The sequence below is a fragment of the Epinephelus fuscoguttatus genome, linkage group LG4 (assembly GCF_011397635.1).
Source record: "Epinephelus fuscoguttatus linkage group LG4, E.fuscoguttatus.final_Chr_v1".
NCBI classification, from domain to species: Eukaryota; Metazoa; Chordata; class Actinopteri; order Perciformes; family Serranidae; genus Epinephelus; species Epinephelus fuscoguttatus.
Genome location: NC_064755.1, coordinates 26,278,081 through 26,297,983, shown reverse-complemented (window position 1 = coordinate 26,297,983; position 19,903 = coordinate 26,278,081). Strand labels below are relative to the sequence as shown.

Genomic DNA, 19,903 nt, shown 5'->3' with positions numbered 1-19,903 from the left:
CTGATGATGCATTTTTCCAAACATGCTGAGCCTTCGCATGTGGCGACAGCGACGAAACACATGGCGAGCTTTCTGTTATGCAAATATGAAATGGAAGCAGAGCACAATAACAGCTTTATAGTCTCACTGTACATTTGCTGGGAACATCTGAGAATACCAGACTGCATAATTAACTGCCAATGAAATGTTCCCTCGAGTCAGTCCTCTGCTTTATTAACAAAGTAATGCGGTTATTTTTAATTGGCCATTTCATTGTGAACCAAATTAGATAAAATGACAAGGGCAGATTTCTGAAGAATATTGGCATCTTTATTTTTGTATTTCCAATGACATATGGTCATGACAGATGATATTGTTCCTCATCAAACGTAAGGAATATGATCTAAAATAGCCAATATATACATAAATTATATACTCACACATTAAGATGTAAGGCTTCATTACTCATTCATTAGTCCATGACCTGCTCATTGTATATTGTGGAAACATAGGTGTTTATTATGATGTGCATTTTAGATTGGTGTTGTGATGATACTTTGACATTATTTTAAATGGATTTTTAATTTCCTGAGAGAGGTAAATAGAGGCAATTAATGCAGATTCTAAATATATATTATTTTAATTAACATTTTTTTTGTATATGTTACCATGTATTTCATAATATGCATATACAGGAGCTGTGTATGTCTACACACAGTGATGGAAATACTGTAATTATCATTGTTTGCTTGTCTGTGACAGTTTAATTTCATATTATTGCAAGCGCAATCATGCTTAAGTTAGTGTGGTAGAACTAAATTGGACATGCTGTACTTTATTTAATGCAGTCTAGCTGCCTGTGATATATAAAGTCACTGAATGGCGTTCAAAACATGATTTGAGGCTCCAACAGTCGCAGAAACACAGTTGCAGCACTCGCCACAGTTGGAGTTGGAGTTGAAACTGTTTAATAATTTAGATCAAAGTAAAAGTTAAAAAACTGAAAGCAGAAGGTGCCCTTTGTGGCACCACATGAAAATTTCTCACAGCGTAGCTTAAAGAAGACAACCAGAGGGTTGATGAGCAGTTGTGAGAACATCAAACAGTTCTGGCGCCTATTGAAGAAATACGAAAGAATTTTTGGTTAGTGAGCCTGTCTTTTTTTTTTTTTTTTTTTTTTTTTTTTGCTGGCAGAGATTTCAGAGTGGGTGCTGCACTTAGCAGCGGGGAGCCACCAGTGGAGGACTACCTGGATAGCTTTCCTAACCACAGACCTCTCCCAGAATGGATCATTAGCATCGTGCCAAAGATGGATGGCAACTTTCTGCACGACTTGCTGGCCGCCAGTGTAAGAGCAGGGCGCAGGCTTTCCTCTGGTCCCTTGGCCTGCCTGCTGACCTGCTCCTGGGTCTTAGTTAACATTCAGGGGGCCCTGACCTGAAAAGCAGGCTTGGCAGCCGAACCAAGGTCCCATCCTCCCCAAAGAAATTAGAGGTGGTAATCTTTCAGGAACGACTTGCTAACCTTCCCAGACCATGTAAATGCAATAGATGCAGCTGATTGCCCTGCTTCTGTTTTGCAGCCCCTCTGTGTCTCCCTGTCACCGGCCATGCCAGGTCGTGTCCAATTTATGTGTTTTTGACAGCTCGGAGGTGACGAATGATGGCCCGCGCTGAAAGAAGGTTACATTTAAACACAGCACAGGTCAATGGGGTAGATGGCTGAATGCTAAATCATTGTCAGGGAAACTAATGATACGGCATTATAAGACAACAGGGCGCGGTGAAAGATAAAGTGCACAATGTCATGCTGATACTATAATGAACCAATGTCTCTTTCAACTGCACATTCATCTTGATTTTGCATAGACATTCACATATTCTGAATGGAAACACTGAGGAATCCCACACAAATAGCTATTTATGGAGCTGTATCCTTTTGTGTGGCACAAGAATATCACGATGGTTCCTGGCTCCATTATTATTACAGCTGGAAATATAACGACTCTAATATAAACGAATACTATTGGGACTATTCCAGTTCCACTGTAATTAAAACGCAAAATACACTTTGTTAAGCGTTAGAAACAAATATTTAATTCGTTGTGTCTAAGAGCTGTTACACCTGCTGCAGCAATTTCAAAAACACACAGGAAGTGTGAATAACAAACACAGAAAGAGCCTGGGAACCCAAGCACGAGTTGTGGCATCTTGACAAGTCTTTAAGTAATTCTTACAAGAACAAACACCCCTAGGCTCACTTGCTTCATTGCTTAAGTCAAAACAGAGAGTATATACAGCCACTAGACTGCCACAGGAATCAGATAAGCAGTGCCCACTTTTTGATAAGGAAATTAAAGTTATTAAATGGTGATCACAGAGGAAAATGTGGGCTATTATGTTGTTTAAAAAGTCAACATGAATCTGGTTATACTGACATCAAATTATAAAAGCTTACTTGTGTTATTACTGGGATTTATTATTATAATCTTGACATTTCTTTTACTATTTTGTTCACATGATATGAATACACACCCAAAATGTTATTTCAGAATATCTAGGATTTATTTAGCAAAAGGAAGAGACAGTGTGGCAGCTAATAATAAGCATTAGTACAACCTAACTCCATGTAGCTGGAGGTTATGTGGACATGGAGTGTCCAGGATCTCAAGGACAGCTCACACTCCCAGATTAAACAACATTCACTCTCTGTCAAATGCCTAGCTCCCAAAACTGCCAAGCCAGAGGAAAATGAGCCCCCACACGACCCTCGCTGTGGATGACAGGATAAAACACAAGACAGTTGTGCCTGAAGGAGACTCGGGATAACGAAATAATCTTTAATCTCTGTCCCTTCAAGGCACTTTCAACACCTGTTATTCTTGATGGCACTGTGAGAGAAGGCAGCTCGCAGATTCATTTTAAGCCTGGTAATTATTACACTAATTATTCACTTCGGTGTGGGGTGATTACCAGTCCTCGTTCAGGTGAATACACGTCCGCTTGCACACCAGCTGAGGCCAGAGCAGCTCGGTGGAACAGTTGTTCCACTCCTTTTTCCCTTGCAGATATTTGACCTCTTGTCATGTTTGCAATCTGTACTTTGGGGGGAAGGGAGAAAAACAGCCAGAAACTTTTAATTGCTCAACAGAAGCAGGAGTGAAAAGCACAGGTTTGGCCATCTGTTCAGCCCACACTGTCTCTTTAGCAAAGAAACTTCCTATTTAAACAGGTTGCATGGTTTCCTCTATCCTGTGTGATGGATCTGTTGGGGCATTTCTCATAGCAGAGTTGTTGCTATGCCGTCCTACGTAACCATGAGACATTATTTCTCTTAAATTAATGAGTACCCATAGTATTTTGCTCCCCCTTATCAATAATTAATGAATCAAGATATATTCTTTTCATTTAACGGGATGCATTTATAATCAGAGCCTGGGGGTTCCAAAGCCTTTAAGACAAATATTTCTGCTCTTTGACTAGATTTAATTCAATTAGTAGAAATACAACATCAAATACTATGCCTCCATTAACAGATCTTTCATGTTAAAAATGAGTATCATGAATATTGCATCTGTGGTCATATGAAAACAATTATTCTCTCATGCTGTGGAGATACAGAAAACTGCATAAGTAATTCCCCTACTTTGTGGTGAGTTTTTAGATGTGACAGATATTAACTCTGTGCTGTAATGTTCATATTATCACAAGCTGTTTTAATATGAAATGGCACCTTAAATGTGAAGCAAAACTATCAGATAATAAATACTGTCAAAATGATCATTTGGAAGTGAATACAAAGCATTTTACAAGGGGTGGGAAACACCAGAGGATCCATGATACAATATTATCACGATAAAATATTGTTGCAATATGCTACATATTGTGATATATTGCGATTTATTACGTTTCTCCAACTGTAAATTATGTCCCCAAAGGAAAACTTTGTCAACATATTTTAACTAATAAGATAAAATTTTCACTCTGTTCATGTCACCGCAGTTATTTTTTGGCTTTTTTGGCTTGATTATATTATTCTAGTGGGCTACCTAAAGTTAAATTTGTATTTGTAATATTAATAATTTATATAATAGAAAATCGATACTTGGCACTGTGTGACGATACGATATTACCACATGAAAATATTGCGATGCCATGCTGTATCAATCCCGCCCCCCCCCCCCCCCCCCAACTACATTTTACCCTTTAAATTTTGGTGGAAAATGCTTTATGTCTAGACAGGGCCGCCCATAAGGGGGGAAAAAGGGGGGAGCTCTCTTGGGTCCTGCTGCTAAAGGGGGCCCATGGGGGTCAGCAATAAGCAATGATAACCAAATTTTATTTTGAACCAAAATATTTACCATTACTTACTCAAACTTTATTATTGCTCTAGTAAAATTTAGCCTGTTTCATACCAAAACCACCTCTCCTGAAAATAGTTTGTCTTTTTTTGTTTGTTTATTTGTTTTTGTACACAACAATTGTAAAAAACAAAAACAAAACAAAACAAAAAATCCACTGGATCTTTTCAGGGGCCCAGCCATTTCTGTTGCTGGGCCTATGTGATCACCATCTCGTCAGTCAGTGATATTCTAGATTATTGTTATTGTGAACAAATCCCAGAAATGACCAAATACAACAAAGTGTGGCTTCATCTCTCTCTGTCTGTGGGCCTCAGCTTCAAGCCCATTCATTTCTAACAAGGAAGTACATGTTAAAAACACGCCACCAATATTTATTTTCATTCTTTTAAAAAATGGCTGGGCTCCGTAGTTTTTAGCAATCGTGACTCCACAGAAGTGAACTGTGTTCTTGTTGGGAAAAAGTGAGCTATTAGATGTGAGTTATTTACGGCACCAGAAAAGTGTTTGTGGGATTGACTCAAAATAAACTACAGTCCCCAAAATTAGCCATTGCAATAATGTGTATCACAGATGTGCTTTTAATAGTTTTTAAAATCACAGTATATCAGGCTTTGACTACAGAGATGATACTTATTAGTAGGATCACTTAATTGCTGGCATCAATCTTATTTAATGGGATTTGTTGATGATAGGAAAAATGGAGAATATCACCAGACTCATCCTTTAAAGGTCCAGTGTGTAGGATTTAGGGGGATATATTGGCAGAAATGAAATACAAGATTCATAACTATGTTTTCTTTAGTGTATAATTACCTGAATCTCGTTGTATTTTCATTACCTTAAAATGAGCTGTTTGTATCTACATACAGAGTGGAACCTCTTCCACAGAGTCCCCAATGTTCTACAGGAGCCCAGAACAGACAAAACAAACACTGGCTGTAGGCTATAAGGCCATTTGCGGTTTTTGTATTTTCGCATTTTGCATCGGACACCGTCGTTGTGCTATGGGAGAAGGTTCAGTTGGTTGCAATCTGCCACTTAGTCCTACACAGTAGACCTTTAAGCACACAACCTAAGACAGGGATGTAGAGTTTATGTAAAGATTTGGATTTACAGTGGTGTTATCGGAGCGTAAAACATCCACAGGTAAAAGAAAGTCAAGAGTGAGGAAGGAAAAAGGGGGAAGAGCTCACATGGTTCTCCTTATTGAAACACTAATTTATTCCATCAGTGTTTGGGGTGATGATACTTTTAAACTGTGAGACAAAAGATACAAGTATCATTTGAAATGTATCCAGATAACTTTGCATCCATCTTCAAAAGCCAATAAATCTCCCCCTGTAGTGCAAATAAAGCCGTTAAAATCATAGTGTTGTGTATTACTCTCTAGCTCTTATAAGTAAAGAGATATTCAGGATGTTGTTCCTAATATTGTTGGTATACATGTTTTACAGAACTCACCCATCTCCTGCTAACCTTGAAGACACGCAGTAACAAAAAAAAAATCTTTTTAAAGTTAGAAAATCTTGCAAAAAGAAATGTAATTCTTTGCCGGGCCTCCTAAAGGTCAGCTTCCACTGTCTCTGGAAGCACTCGCTGAAATATAAATGCTCTGCAACACCGTGTCTGCTGATTGCTTTACTCTCTAGGCAATGTCAATTTTGTGAAAGTACTTGCAGATTAAGTCGGCAGGACGTCAAGGGCCCTTGTAGGAGCTGCTGTCTTGTCTTAGCGAAGGGTCCGAAAGCCCTTGTCTATTACTGGAGACACCCCAAGGACAGATGTTTTAGGCTTAGGGGGGTGATGGAGAATAATAGCACATTAGATTCCTAATGTCTCTCGGATGCAGGACTCGGGGGAGACAGAACTCCTGGGTAATCCAAATTCATCTCTCTCCTTCGCTCTGTCTCTCTCCCTCATTTCCTCCTTTCTTTCTTCTCTTTCTTCGCTCTAACCAGAGTTGGGTCCTCGCTGCCTCTTGAGGTGCTAAATCCTAGCCTGAAGCTACAAGCTACACAGTCCATTCATCAAAAGCATGACCCCTCTCCGGTGAGGGACAGGATGCTATGGACTAATGAACTCGGCGCGCGGTATGTGTGTCATATCTCTGTACATAAGGGAGGGAATCTTTATTTGTCACAGGCCATCGCAAGACATTAAACACACCTGCATTATAATTCAATACAAAGAGAAGAGTCCACCTCTGTGCGGTGTGCTCGTCCTTGCGTCGGGTGTGAAATTATTCCACTAAAAACAACACTGAAAGGCTGAATGTCATCATGATGAATCAGGTGTGATGCTCATCGGTCTCAGCAGCTGATAGGAACAGATGGATGTTTATGTTTTAGTGTGAAAAAGAAGCTGCAGGGACAGAAGTTTTGTCATTCGCCAACTTTTTTCCTACACAGCCTTTCAGCCTGGTAAATATATTGCCATAAAGCTAATATGTAATGAACAGCACTGTGGTAGCATTCCCCTCTGGAGTTTTTTATTGTCATACATCATATGTAAATTGGGGATAAAGGGATTTTCATTTTTTTGTGCCAGTGTGAATGCACTAAACACATGCTAGTGCTATGAAATCCCTGCCCCCACCTCTCTACACTCACCACCAGCGTGGAGCCCCCACCCCCATCTCCAAACCCCAGGCCAAGGGTACACCTTGATGAGTGAAGAGGGAGGCTAATTCAGTCCTCAGGCTTAATTAATCCTATGTCTTATTTGATGAATGGCTCCCAAATTGTGCTGTAATAGTGGTATTTTTTCGTGGACGGGGGGCCGCGGAGCAGAGTGTTGACACGAAGCTAGGAGAAAGTCAAAGTCGGGACTTCCGAGAGGCTCGACTTGGGGCTTTGTTTGCAAAGTTGTAGTCCTCTGCGGACAGTTTAAGCCCTGTCCTCTGACGTCAGGCCGGCTGCAGAGAGTGATGGTGCGCTGCAGGGAACGTGTGTTTATGGATTTCTCCTAGCTAAGATCACTATAGGAGTCCGCCGCCTTTTGTCTCACGCTGGGTTTGTCAGTTTTGACAAACATGATTTGTTGTCTGTAAATACACACAGAGGCCTGCGATGTTCTTTCTGTTCTACATGAAGATCTGCCTCAGGGGGGCAACACATTACAGTGATAAATCCCATGTTTGACTTTCTAATGAGAGGTGCCTAAACTATTGAAAACCAACACTTTTTCTTTATGATGAATCTAAATGTGATGCTGAATTGGTCCGTTGTTTGACCAAGGTTATAGCTGGATGCATGAGCTACCTGAGATGTGCCATATGTCTGACTTGAAGGTAAATTTCATTGAACAATTTTATTATTATAGGCAGACTCCCAGCACAACTATTATAATTATTGTGATATGTACACTATTTTTTTCTGTGTTGTAAATGTGCCTTCAGACCATATGATACCAGTCTGCCCACAGATTCAGGATTCCTTTTGCCCCGTTTAATATGAATCCTCTAGTCACAAAGGGTTCTGCTTTAAGTATGCATTGTCCTAACAGAGGTAGCACTTAAAACTAACGATGTCATAAATTTTTCTGGCTAATGTGGCAGGCGTAAAGGGAGCTTTGGCGGGTGGGGTGAGGGTCTGGTGATTTGAGAGGAAGGATGATGAGATTCGGTGGCCTAGCCCAAGCAATGAACTTGATTAAACTAATCTCATCTCTATCAAAGCATCACTCGGCTCCCCCTTGTCCCATTATTCATGGCAATGGGATAATTACACTGAGATGCATGGGGCCAGACAGACAGCACCATGACACGGGGCCCTCAGACCCAGGGCTATGCCTCCACTACTATGTGGCCTGTTCGTTTTAAACACAGATTAATTATGGTCAATGGGATGGTTCACATCTGTCACTCTCAGTGAGAAAAATGGAAATGATCGCCCTCAAGATGATGAAGGATGTATATTAAATCATCTGCCGGTTGGGATGAATCCTATCAGCATTTTGATTTTGACATCAGCACCATGAGTGTCAGAATAATGTGGAAAAACGGCAGCAGTAGATGCGATAATGTCAATGTTTACAGCCATTGTACCAGAAAACCCACAACCTTATCTCCTAAAACCAAAGTATACAGAGATAATGATAACACAATCTGCACCTTAATGTGCTCTGTGTGCCAGCTTGTGCATTATCTACAGTGCTGCTGTTATGAGGTTAGATGTCAGTAGATTTAAAACTGACATTGTATCAAATCAAATCAGGTTTATTTATATAGCACATTTAAAAACAACCGCAGCTGACCAAAGTGCTGTGCAAAATAAAAGAATGACATATCAATATATAGCAGTATAAAAGGCACACAAATATAAAACAGGATAAAACCGGTAAGAACAATTACATATGAAAAAAGGTTATAATATATTAAAATGTTAAATTATTATTGCAATTATTATCATAAGATAATTTCCTCTAAATGTCCAGGAAATTTTCCTAAATAATTTTCAAAGAAATTTCAGAAAAATTTCAAGGGAATTTAAGCTCCATCTTCAGTGTGACATTGTGTCCACTCTGACCATGGGCAGATTATAAGACAATGGGTGCTTGGGCACAGACATGCAGAAGGCCCCACCACCTTTCCCACATAGTTGTTTAGCCCCTTTGTATTGTTGTGTTTGGTCTCTCTGTAGTCGTTATGTGTCTCTTTGTAGTTTTTGACTCATTGTGGTCATTCTGTGTCTCTTTGTGGTTGTTTTATGTTTCATTGGAGTCACTCTGAGTCTCTCTTGTTCTGTAGTTGTCCCTTCGAGTGACATTTTGCAGGGCCCCCAACAGTTTGGGCCCCTGGGCCTGTGTCTGGTAGGCCTGTTCAGAAATCCATTATGACTCTAACTGATATCTGTGGAGAGGGGGGGTTGATTTTCCCTAACCAATCACTAGAGAACAACGTATGTCTGAATCTAACATTATCTTAAGTCCACATCAGTGGCGTAAGGTAGTTACGATGGGGCCCATTGTATACTGTTATGACAGGTCCTAATGCGCCGTAGTTACAAGTTATGAAGCAACCACACACACACACACACACATAGAGTTTTAGGTGTATATATATATATATATTACCGACAGTGTGTCTTACTGCTGCTTTCATATTATATCTGCTTGCAGATGTGCCCAGCTTGTCAGTTTTAAGAGATTTTGCACCTAAACTAGCTACTGTAATTCGTACTGTCTCGTTACATGATTAAACAGAGACTTGATATTGGACAACATCAACGTACAGGTTACCCATTCATCATCATGACATTTCTGTATGTGACAAAAACTACAAAAGAAAATTGGAAATTATTAGTTTAGCTAAATAGTTTTTTTTATTGTTAAATTAAAGTTTTTTTTAAAGAATAATCACATATTTTTGTTATTGACTGATAACATTTTACAAAAACAGAAAACCATAATGGAGATTGGTTTGCCTTTTTGAGGGCATATATAGAAAATCACATCATTTTTGATTTAACAATCTTCTTTGAACAATTTATGTGTTTTGTGTTTCATTTATGATTATTAAAACTACCTGTTGTGTCTTATATATTCTCATGATTAGGAGAGAATTCTACAAGTGAGGTATTTATCATACAGTAAGCCCCTTCAGGTTTCTTACCTCTCCTGCATAACCCTGCCATGTTTATTTTCATATACTTGTTTTTATCACAGCTTGTGTGCTTATAAAATTCAAATTCAAAAATCGGGGCCCCTCCATCCCATGGGCCCCAGTGCAACCGCACTGCCTGCACTGTTTATATTTACACCACTGGTCCACACTGATCTGTAGCCATGCAAATACATCTGTTTTGGCGGGGACAGAGTTTTGTGAATTATTTTAGCATGTTCCCAGCATGCTTACTCACAAATCAGTCACAGACTGTATCGGTCATATATGTGCACAAATGACGACTCAAAAATATTGTTTTCCGGCATTTATTCACTCCTGCAGAAGTATGTGAAACTGTGAGTCCTGCCATGAAAAGAAAACATTTATTTAGTTTTATTGGACTTCAAACTTTATTTGGGGTCATTTTTGACCCCGAGCATGCAGAATGATAATATGTTTATGCTGCTAAAGCATGCTTCAATATATTAAACAAAAGTCCTGTGATTCTACTTACAAATATTTTCCTTTTCAAGTAAAATGTTTTTAAATTAATAACTCCTAAATAATTGAGTAATGCAATATTTATGTAATCAACTCAGAGGTGTTTGTGGTACAGCGATAACGCCTACACACATCAGTAGTTTATACTGTGTGCAATCTTTTCAGGCACTAACATTCGTTTCCTCTCAGTGCCTTTTCTATTTATGGAGAATGTTATTTAAAAAATAAAAAAACAAGTTAAGACCTTTTTCCTTTAGTTCAAAATAAACATAACCCCCGAGCAGCTTAATTGCACAGAGTGTGTTTTTACAGGTTTTGTGTCTTTATTTTATTTTTGTTTGGATGGCTGCGTCAAACACACAAACGATTAATTTGTGTTCAGCAAAGCAGTGAGAGGTGATTTGAGTATGTGTAGGGTCCCACATTACACATGCACACACACACACACACACACACACACACACACACACACACACACACACACACAGAGTCCCATACACACCCCAAGGGACTCCTGCGGGACAACAGGGAGGGATGTGCAGACACGAGCAATAGACACCCAGCCAGTGTAATTGTCTCCTGGAGTGGTGAATGCAGTCAGTGAGCTCTGCTCTGCCTCGGTCAGAGCTGTGTGGCCCTCAGTGCTCGTCCGCAGGTTGTTTTTACCACCACAATGATTGGGCCTCTTCCCCCCGCAAACCCCCGGGATGTTTTTCTCCAGTTCAGCCTTTCAACTGTGTCCCCGAGGACTAACATCAAGTCACTGACAAGTGACCATGCCACTTGAAACTAACAAGATTATTGGCTGCTCAGAGTACAAACTTTCATTTTCTATCTTTCTTATTTTGAAAGTCTCCATTACCTAAGAAGACATCGTTTTGTTGTTAGAATACAGATCAAAACCAGCTCCACAAGAATATGAGACTGTAAAATAAAGGTTTATTATAATAAACGGGCCGTGCCCAGATGTATGCAGACATGTTTATTCTCTTCTTCGGGGGTTTATGTATTGAATTAAAAGTGCATATTAATTAACACCCCTCTCTTTGTGCAGTAATTCTTTATATTTGGATTTGGTCCAACACAGTAAACATGCTCTCAGATGCAAATGTTTATTGCTGTGTTGTTTGTAATAGTCACCTTTCATTGAACCAGCATTTTACATGCTGTGACACAACAGTTATAGATTGCAAATTAGGAATATTTTAACTTTAAATGCAGGAAGGGAAACTTAAAGGACATCTACACTTTTAATACAACTTGGGTCTTGTTTATTTGTAGTTTTTTCATTGTCTATTTTACCTATTTTGTCAGTTGCTGAGATCTGGACACATCACCAGAACCAACATGAGTAGTCAGATGATAGGACGGTTTTTCCACTTTATCCAAATAATTTATTTGGAAGTATTCAATGTATGAAACTGAAATTACTCCACTGTTTTCAATGCATCCACTTCATAGACATTTTCTTGTGTTTACAGTCCTTTTGTTCTCACTGTTAGAGCTCCACTACACTTCCTACACAGAGTCAGGGAAAGGTCACGCTCTAGCAGGAGGTGAAGAAGAACCTGAGGACATTAAAGGTATGCTACACAGGAAGTGTATGTTGCTGTTTGTAAACAGTATAACAGGTAAAAGTGAAAGCCATGCTCAGATTTACTCTTGTTTTGAAACGAGCTTTATCCACTTGACGTTTTGCCTCTGTATATTTGTATTTTGTTAGTGCTGCGCGATTTTCAAAGCCTCCTCATGATTGTGTGCTTCTTATGGTCGGGCACCTGGTCCCTACTTTTTTATAAAGCCCCGACCTTACCTGTGCCCTGGAACAAATAAGACAATACAGGCAGAGAGAAGAGTCTCAGCAGATATATACGCTACCACACATGGGTCATAGGTGATGATTGAGATGGATTACTTTTCATGAGTCTATACAAAGGAAAATCAGGCGTAGTTTAACTTTAAACAGTTTTTCTTGAGACTTGGGCATGACTTGCAAGATTTGGTCTCATTTTGGGTGGGTAATAAGTCTGAGCTGAGAAAATTTCATGTACAGTGATGTTTTAACAAGTTCAGTCTTAATTTAGACATCAAAACCAGCTACTAGGCAGATTAAATTCCGTTATTTGCCCCATTATACATTAGTGTGCTTTGCACTGCAGAGAGATACTTCTGTGTTTGACCTTACAGTGTAGGGGGAAATGAGTAAAGTCTTGCTGAAAAAGCAGCTAATGTGATGTTGGTTGAATGAGCTACATTTTTATTTACCCTCAAAAAGTAACTTCCTGGATAAGAGCTTGTTGAATGTGTTCAGTAAAACTGAGTTGTATGTAAAACATGACAGTTTCAACCTACTGAAAATTACACTGTATGTATTTTACTATGTGATGGAAATGTGAAATAACAGCAAGTGTATGCTTTAGGTTTGTGATTTAACTGGAACTCATTTCCCGTGCCTCGTATGAATGGAAGATCTTTACACATCCTCAGTGCAAGTGACTATGCACATTTAGTCAAGCACTGTGCTGACAGTTTGTGTCTGTAGTTTTGCAGTTTTTAGGTACTTGTACTTTCTACTTGAGTATTTCAGTTCATGCCGCTCTATATCTCTAGTCTAACACATTTCAGAGGATTTTTTTTACTTCAGTACAAAACATATGATATGATGTATTTTACCAGCGTCAGACAACGTTGCAGTGGCAGGTATTGTTTTCACTTTGTGAATCTGTGTGTTGTGTGTCATTGCAAAATGTGGTCCTGGTGACAACGACTATAGTGGGAGCTACCCTAGAGGCCATTTTGAGCACTTTAGCAGGTGTCTATATGTTTGTCTGTCTGTGGACACATTTTGTCAACACTATAGTGTCACAACCATGCAAAATGCTGTGTGTAAATGAGATCAAAATGAAGGTCGAATTCAAAGATGGGTGTGGTCCGAGCAGGAGGGCTGGAGGTGGAAGGGTAGGAATTAGGGAAGGGGCTAGGGCTGGGTGATATCATATCAGTCAATATCGATAATTATCAAGCCAACGAATGTCAATTTTTTTTTTTCAAGTTTAAAGGCTGATTTTTGCTGCTAACTAGAAGTTGAAGAAACCAGACAGTTAACTGTGGTTTAAACTCTTATTTATTGTTAGAACATAACAACATTTTCCAAACAGCAGAACATTTCACAGATCAGAGGCAGATTCAAAACAATTACAATCAAAATAATGTCAATGAATAAAGCAACACATCGACAAATAATTCTTAACAGTCTTAATTCTGGTCGAGAGCATGTCAAACTCTTTGTGCAGACGGTTTAAAACTTTTGTAAGTGTTTTAGCTGACAATGTAAACAGAATAGAGACAAAACAAAGTCATTTCTGTACAAGTTTGACACGCTGCATGTAATTTCTGCTGTTTCTCATTTAATAATGAAATACAGACTTTGATGACATTGTGAAGTAACATGGAGTCATTTATTGCTAATTAAAGTCTATCTGACGTGACTTAGGCCAAAGTCATGTTTGCATACAAAAAAAATGTGTGAAAGCTTTTTTCACATTGCCTCTAGTTCTGTTTTGTCATATCATTCTTATGAAATAGTCACTTGAATTAACTTGCTAATTTACCATTAGCATTAGTCAACTAACAACAGCTACTGTGCTGGGTTAGCCCAGCGCTGTTATAAAAGAAACAAACAAAAAAAAACCATACCTTAAAAAAAACCCTTTATAAGTATGTTGTTGTAATGTTATAACTGGTCTTATCTTCTTCCTCTGCTTCTGCTTCTTCTTCTTCTTCTCCTTCTTCTTTTTCTACTAATATTTTATTGATCCTTTCAGGAAATTACGATATACGGCAGCTATATCCACATCAAACACAACAACAGGAGACATTTAAACACAGAACACACACATCTAAAGAACTAAGCACAAAAAGCTAAGATAAATTACTAAAAGAACCCAAATTGTACTAATAAAGCAATAAAAACTAAATGTAATGTATAATAAAGATAAAATAAATTCACTGATTTTTCTGTAAAAAAAAACTTACTTCTCCTTTTTCTTCTTCTGGTAAATGGCAGGTGGCGTTTAAGCTGCATTACCGCCTCCCTCTACAGGCATATGGGTGGTGTAATTATGTATAGGATTTATCGAACATTTATTTTATCTCTATTGAGAGAAATTATATCAAGATAATTATAGTTACTGTTTTATCTCCCAGCTCTATAGGGGCCACCCCCCTCCCCCCACTCTACGCCCCTGGCTCATATTCCTTTAAGGCTGCTGATTGCTGTATCACAGCTGGAGTGATCCAATCACAAGATGGTCTGTACCTATATATTGAATTACATTAAAATGCCACTTAAATGTTAATGCATTAATAATAACAACTCTGAAATTGTCCATCCTTTTGATAGGCTACTTGAAGTGTATTTTGGTGATAATACTAATAAAATTTGAATGCTGAACTTTCACATGCATTATGGGACTTTGGTATCATTACTTTTACTTACGTAATGGGTATGAGCTCTTCTCTATTCACAGCGTGAGTCATGCTTTTAAAATGCATTCACTAAATCCCAGGCGTCACACAGCACTGTCGGTACATTATACATAACCCTCACAAGTCCATCACTGGCAAAGTGTGAAGTCATGCTCACTTCATATTCCATAGAAAAACAACAAATTCTCCCTCAGTAGATATTATATGACATAAAAGCTCTGCTCAAGGGACCTCAGCCATAACAGCACATATGCTTTTTTTGGCTGCTTGAGTGTGCCATGCAGATTTTTACTTGGCTCATGTCTTAAGTAAATCAATATGTCTCTCAAGCATGGCCATTAACAGCAGTGTCCTTTCATTCCCTTTTTTCTCCATCAAACCACACTAATCCTGATTTACACAGTTTTAAACCTTGGCCACATCCCTTACCTTCCAAGGAGATAGGGTAATTAAATTGGTACTTTTTACAAGTCGTACTCAATAAATCTGAATAAATTAACAAGGCATTACTAAGACTGCTACATTAAATTTGCATAGTGTGTTTAATGAATATGCAACTGCAAGTGAAAAGGTCTGCTACTGTGAACTCTTGAAATTAGCATAACTACTTCCAGCATGTTTCTTAAATAATGCTCTCATTTGCACATCACTGAGTTGGCTAATTCTAACTTCAGTCAGTGTAGCCTCATAATTAAGACTCTTGCTTTAATTTTTAATGAAGTTTATGTTACATCAATCCTGACAGTAATGAGAGGGACATGGAAACAAAAAGGCTGCTAATAATTAAATTCACCAACCAGTTTGAGGCGTAGTAATTCCTGAGGAGAAATTACATGACTAATTATTAATTTGATATTCATACCATTCCATGGATAGACTCACATAACTGCTCGTACTGGTGCCAGTTATGCTGAAATGCAAAATGCCTTTTCACTGCCCCCGTGACTGGGAGGTCTCACATGGATTTTAGTGCACAATTAATCATGTTGACACTCACGATTAAATGCTTTTTATTGGTCCCGATTTATTAGGCCATATTACCTGAGTTGGTTTTAACGCCTGTTGAAATCTGTCAGTGAGATGAGCACATAAACAGAGTAATGATTGAATAACAGTGCTGATTTGAGAGCAGTTCAGAACTGGGGCTGACTTTGAGCACTTTGATTGAACCGAGAAAATACTAACTTTAAAGAAGACTGTCTCTCCCTCCCAGTCATGGCTGTTAACTTGCAACATTAAGAAGTTTGCTTAAATATTCCAAGACTGTGTTTGTTCAAGAATACATGACTTACGACTCACAGAAAACTTTGCACATCAAGAAGGCAAGAAAAAAGAAACACCAGTCCAAAAATACAGAAATAGAATTCACATCTTTTTGTAAAAAAAAAAAAAAAAAAATGTTAACTTTTATTTTCTGTTTTTGATTTATCACTATTTTATTTTATTTTATTTTATTTTATTTTATTTTATTTATTTATTTATTTGTCAGTTTTCTGTTGCTTTTGTTGGTTCATCAATTTTGTACTCATTCTGTCCCACCTTATGATGTTTGGATGAATATTTGCTGCATTTTGCCTCAACGTAACACCAGTGGCAACCCCAGAAATCTTTCGTAGGGGTTGTGAAAATCTTGTGGTGGCGCACAAAAACCAGAAACTATAACTGAATTTAAAGAACTCTATTATAGTGTTGTAATGTATATGCTAGTTGAAAACTATATGTCAATATGAGAGATGAGGAATTGCGTACTGCAACGTATCCTCATACAGCAGTTCCCATAATATCCTACAAAATTAGCGTCCCACGAATGACGTTACATCTTTAACGTAAAGTTACATAATTAACGTAAAGTTATGGTGATTAGGTTTAGGCAAATAAAGTTACTTTGGTTAAGTTTAGGAAAGGACAAACCTTAAAATGACTCACTCAAAGTTCACATGTTCAGAACACAGGTCTCGCGGGGAAAGTCCTATGTTTAGTGACCCATCTATTACCCAGCGCCTCCCTCTGTACTCTCATCAGCACATTGGTCATGTGATTGCAGCCTTCGAAAATACGTGGGTTATACAAGAATCACTGGCTCATCATTACATGGGATATACACAAATTTTGGTGCATTACTTTTTGTAGAAAAACATACGAATGGTGCATGAGAACAGCCTGTATACTGATATACGGGTTTGTTATTTTATAGTTAATGTTACTAATTATCTGATGTGCATATACTACTACAGGTACAGTGAACATTTTGAGGTCTGCAACATTCCTGTTTTAATGTGTTATGTATCTGTACATACATGTTAGGAGATTAACTCTTCTTCACATAGGCTGGTTGTTGGTTGGTTTTCTTTAAAAAGACAACATATACAGTTTTGATTTAAGCCTTTGAAACCTGAGCAGATTGTCTTGATTTCTTTCAAAAACATGGGAGGACAGCAATGAGCAAAGAAAAAAGAAATGTCCTAAAAAATTTGCAAAAAATAATTAAAAAGAAAACATTTAAAACAAGAAAATTAGTTTTAAAAAAAAGTCCTGGAAAAATAATGAATAATTATTTTTAATAAGAAGAAATTAAAATATGTAATAATAGCCTAATTATTGTTAATATACCCCCCCCCCCCCCCCCCTTTTTTTTAATATATATTTTTTCACAATTTTTAGGACATTTCTTACCAAATTGCTCATTGCCTTTTTCCCCATGTTTTTGAAAGAAATCTCAGCAATTTGCAATTTGAAAGCAGCACAAGAAAAGGATGTTGCTCCAGGTTTCAAAGGGTTAAAGAAGTACACTGACTGTAAGGAGCAAAACATTTTCTGGGAATATGCTTTCTCAAGTTTAAAAGCACCACACTGATGCCTCCTAATTATTTTTCAATTATTTATGCAAGGGGGGCTATGGCTACCCCTGGCCACCCCTTGGTGGCACCACTGCAAAATACATACACTACTTAGTATGGAATTATAGAAAATGAGTTCATTTTTGCAATTAGCCTATTAACTGGTGCCTAATTATGTATTAAGATCAATATGGATTTTTCTTTGATTTAAATGAAAGTGGTATTATCTCTTAGGAAAGTAGAGAGTAAGAATATAAATTGTTGAAAGCTAAGGTTGTAGTTTAGTATCAAGACTGTGCATATATGCATCAATGCTTTCAAATGAAAACATAAGATATATGAGGTATCTGTCAGCTATGTAGAAAAACAACTGTTCATCAACAAAGTGGACACATTTCCACCAAAGCTCTAAATTTTTTATTGAGGACTGTACTGAGTCATTATCAGCTGGTATCTGAACCCAGTCGAGTCTGAGAAGAGAGAAGACTTAGAGATGTGGTGAAAAACAAAAATACTTTTGATCCAAATTGTTCTACATGCAGATCCTCTCATCTTAGTTGTCACGACAACTGGATATTCAGCTGAAAGTTAATTATTTGGGATTGTAATAGCTTTGGTTTAGGCAGGGGAACTGAACATTTCCCCAGCTGATAAGGCTGTTAATACTCAGTCTGTGCCTATAGTAGCTGTGACCGAGAAAGATTTCTCCTGGCATGCAGCGGTACTTGACATTTCATAGGATTCTTCCTGCGCTTTCTCCATCAGTGCATTATAATAGCATAAACCTCAACTCTAGATTAAATTTGTTTGATAGAAATATAATTGCATTCTTTTGTGTGCATGCAGTCTGTGTGTATTTCCCATCTATAATTCAAATGCTTTGTCACATCTGGAGTACTTGCTCCTGAACAGGTCAGAGTCAACAACATTATTTTCAAGTGTAGCCCCTTAAGGGTCTAGTAATCAACACCACAGTTCATCAGCTCTATCCTTCAAAAATAAAATACATCCTCTCTTATATCAGCCACAATGCTGCTTCAAGAACCCTTAATCAACAGGATTTCAGACACGTAAATATATATTTCTCTCCAGATATTAGCCATGCTTTCCAAGGTCCATGTCTGCCAGCTAGGGGTTGCATCCTCACAGTAACAGTGTCAAAGCAGTCTGGTGGAATAATGATGCCGAGTCTGCACTGTGCCCTTCCTTATGAGCATGCTTTTATAGACGCACAAATATTCAAGCCTCGCCTTAATTAATATGACAAAATCCTTCTGCGGGGTTGTTTCCTGTGCCCTTTTGATTAGCCGTGGATTAACAGGACCTTTATGTTTTCCTCACTGCACTCATGTTTTCAGCACAGGTTAGCTCCCCTATTACTAAACAAATGAATTAGTGCCTGGAAATGTGTCATGCATATTACCTTTCAGCAGGAGGCACATTGAGCTGGTCAACCATAAAGGAGCAGTGCAAAGCGTACCATGCAACATCGCTTGTTTGCGTTTCTCTTTAAAGCTCTTTGTGATTTACTGGGATGCTTGTTTATGCTTAGCAATGCAAATGTGGGTCTTACAGCAGCATATATCACACACCAATTAAAATATATCAATAGAAGTGGCACTTGGTGATTGGTCATTGTGTTAGTCACCCGGGGAGCAAAGGACTGAACACTGCCGTGGTGGCTGCAGTAAAATACAAATACTCAGGCAAGGCTCTGGACTTATAGGGGTCCTATGCAGCATTTGGTTTGGGGGCCTCCTTTATAGTAATGTGTTGCCGCTTCACACAGCACTGAACCAACTTGTCAATAATAGTTTAGGCACACATAATGTAAAAATAAGCAAATCTAAAGTGGGACCTACTGGCAGTGACACTATCTTTAAATACACTACAATAAATGCAGTATATGTGACTTGCACTATCATATTCAACACACTTGAGTTTTATAAACAGTTGGAAAGAGGAGATTCTTAACTTTCTAATTATATCAGTATTGTTTTGTACCTCAGATATTACACAAAATAAGTCCCATTACATAAAGACTGTCACTCAGCCATGATTTTTAGAAACAGGTCTTCAAAGTTTGTAGTACAGCGGCTGCAAAGATACCTGACAGAGCCCATTGGCCTTCCA

The 19,903-nt window shown here is 38.2% G+C and overlaps 1 long non-coding RNA gene across 1 annotated transcript in view; it reads left to right on the top strand.

Annotated features, from left to right (window-relative positions):
• Window positions 1–19,903, top strand: part of LOC125887406 (uncharacterized) — a 65,506-nt gene that overhangs the window by 11,014 nt on the left and 34,589 nt on the right. Inside the window, exon 3 of the long non-coding RNA XR_007449165.1 lies at window positions 11,948–12,028. This is a non-coding gene — a long non-coding RNA (uncharacterized LOC125887406). The remainder of the gene's footprint in view (window positions 1–11,947; window positions 12,029–19,903) is intronic.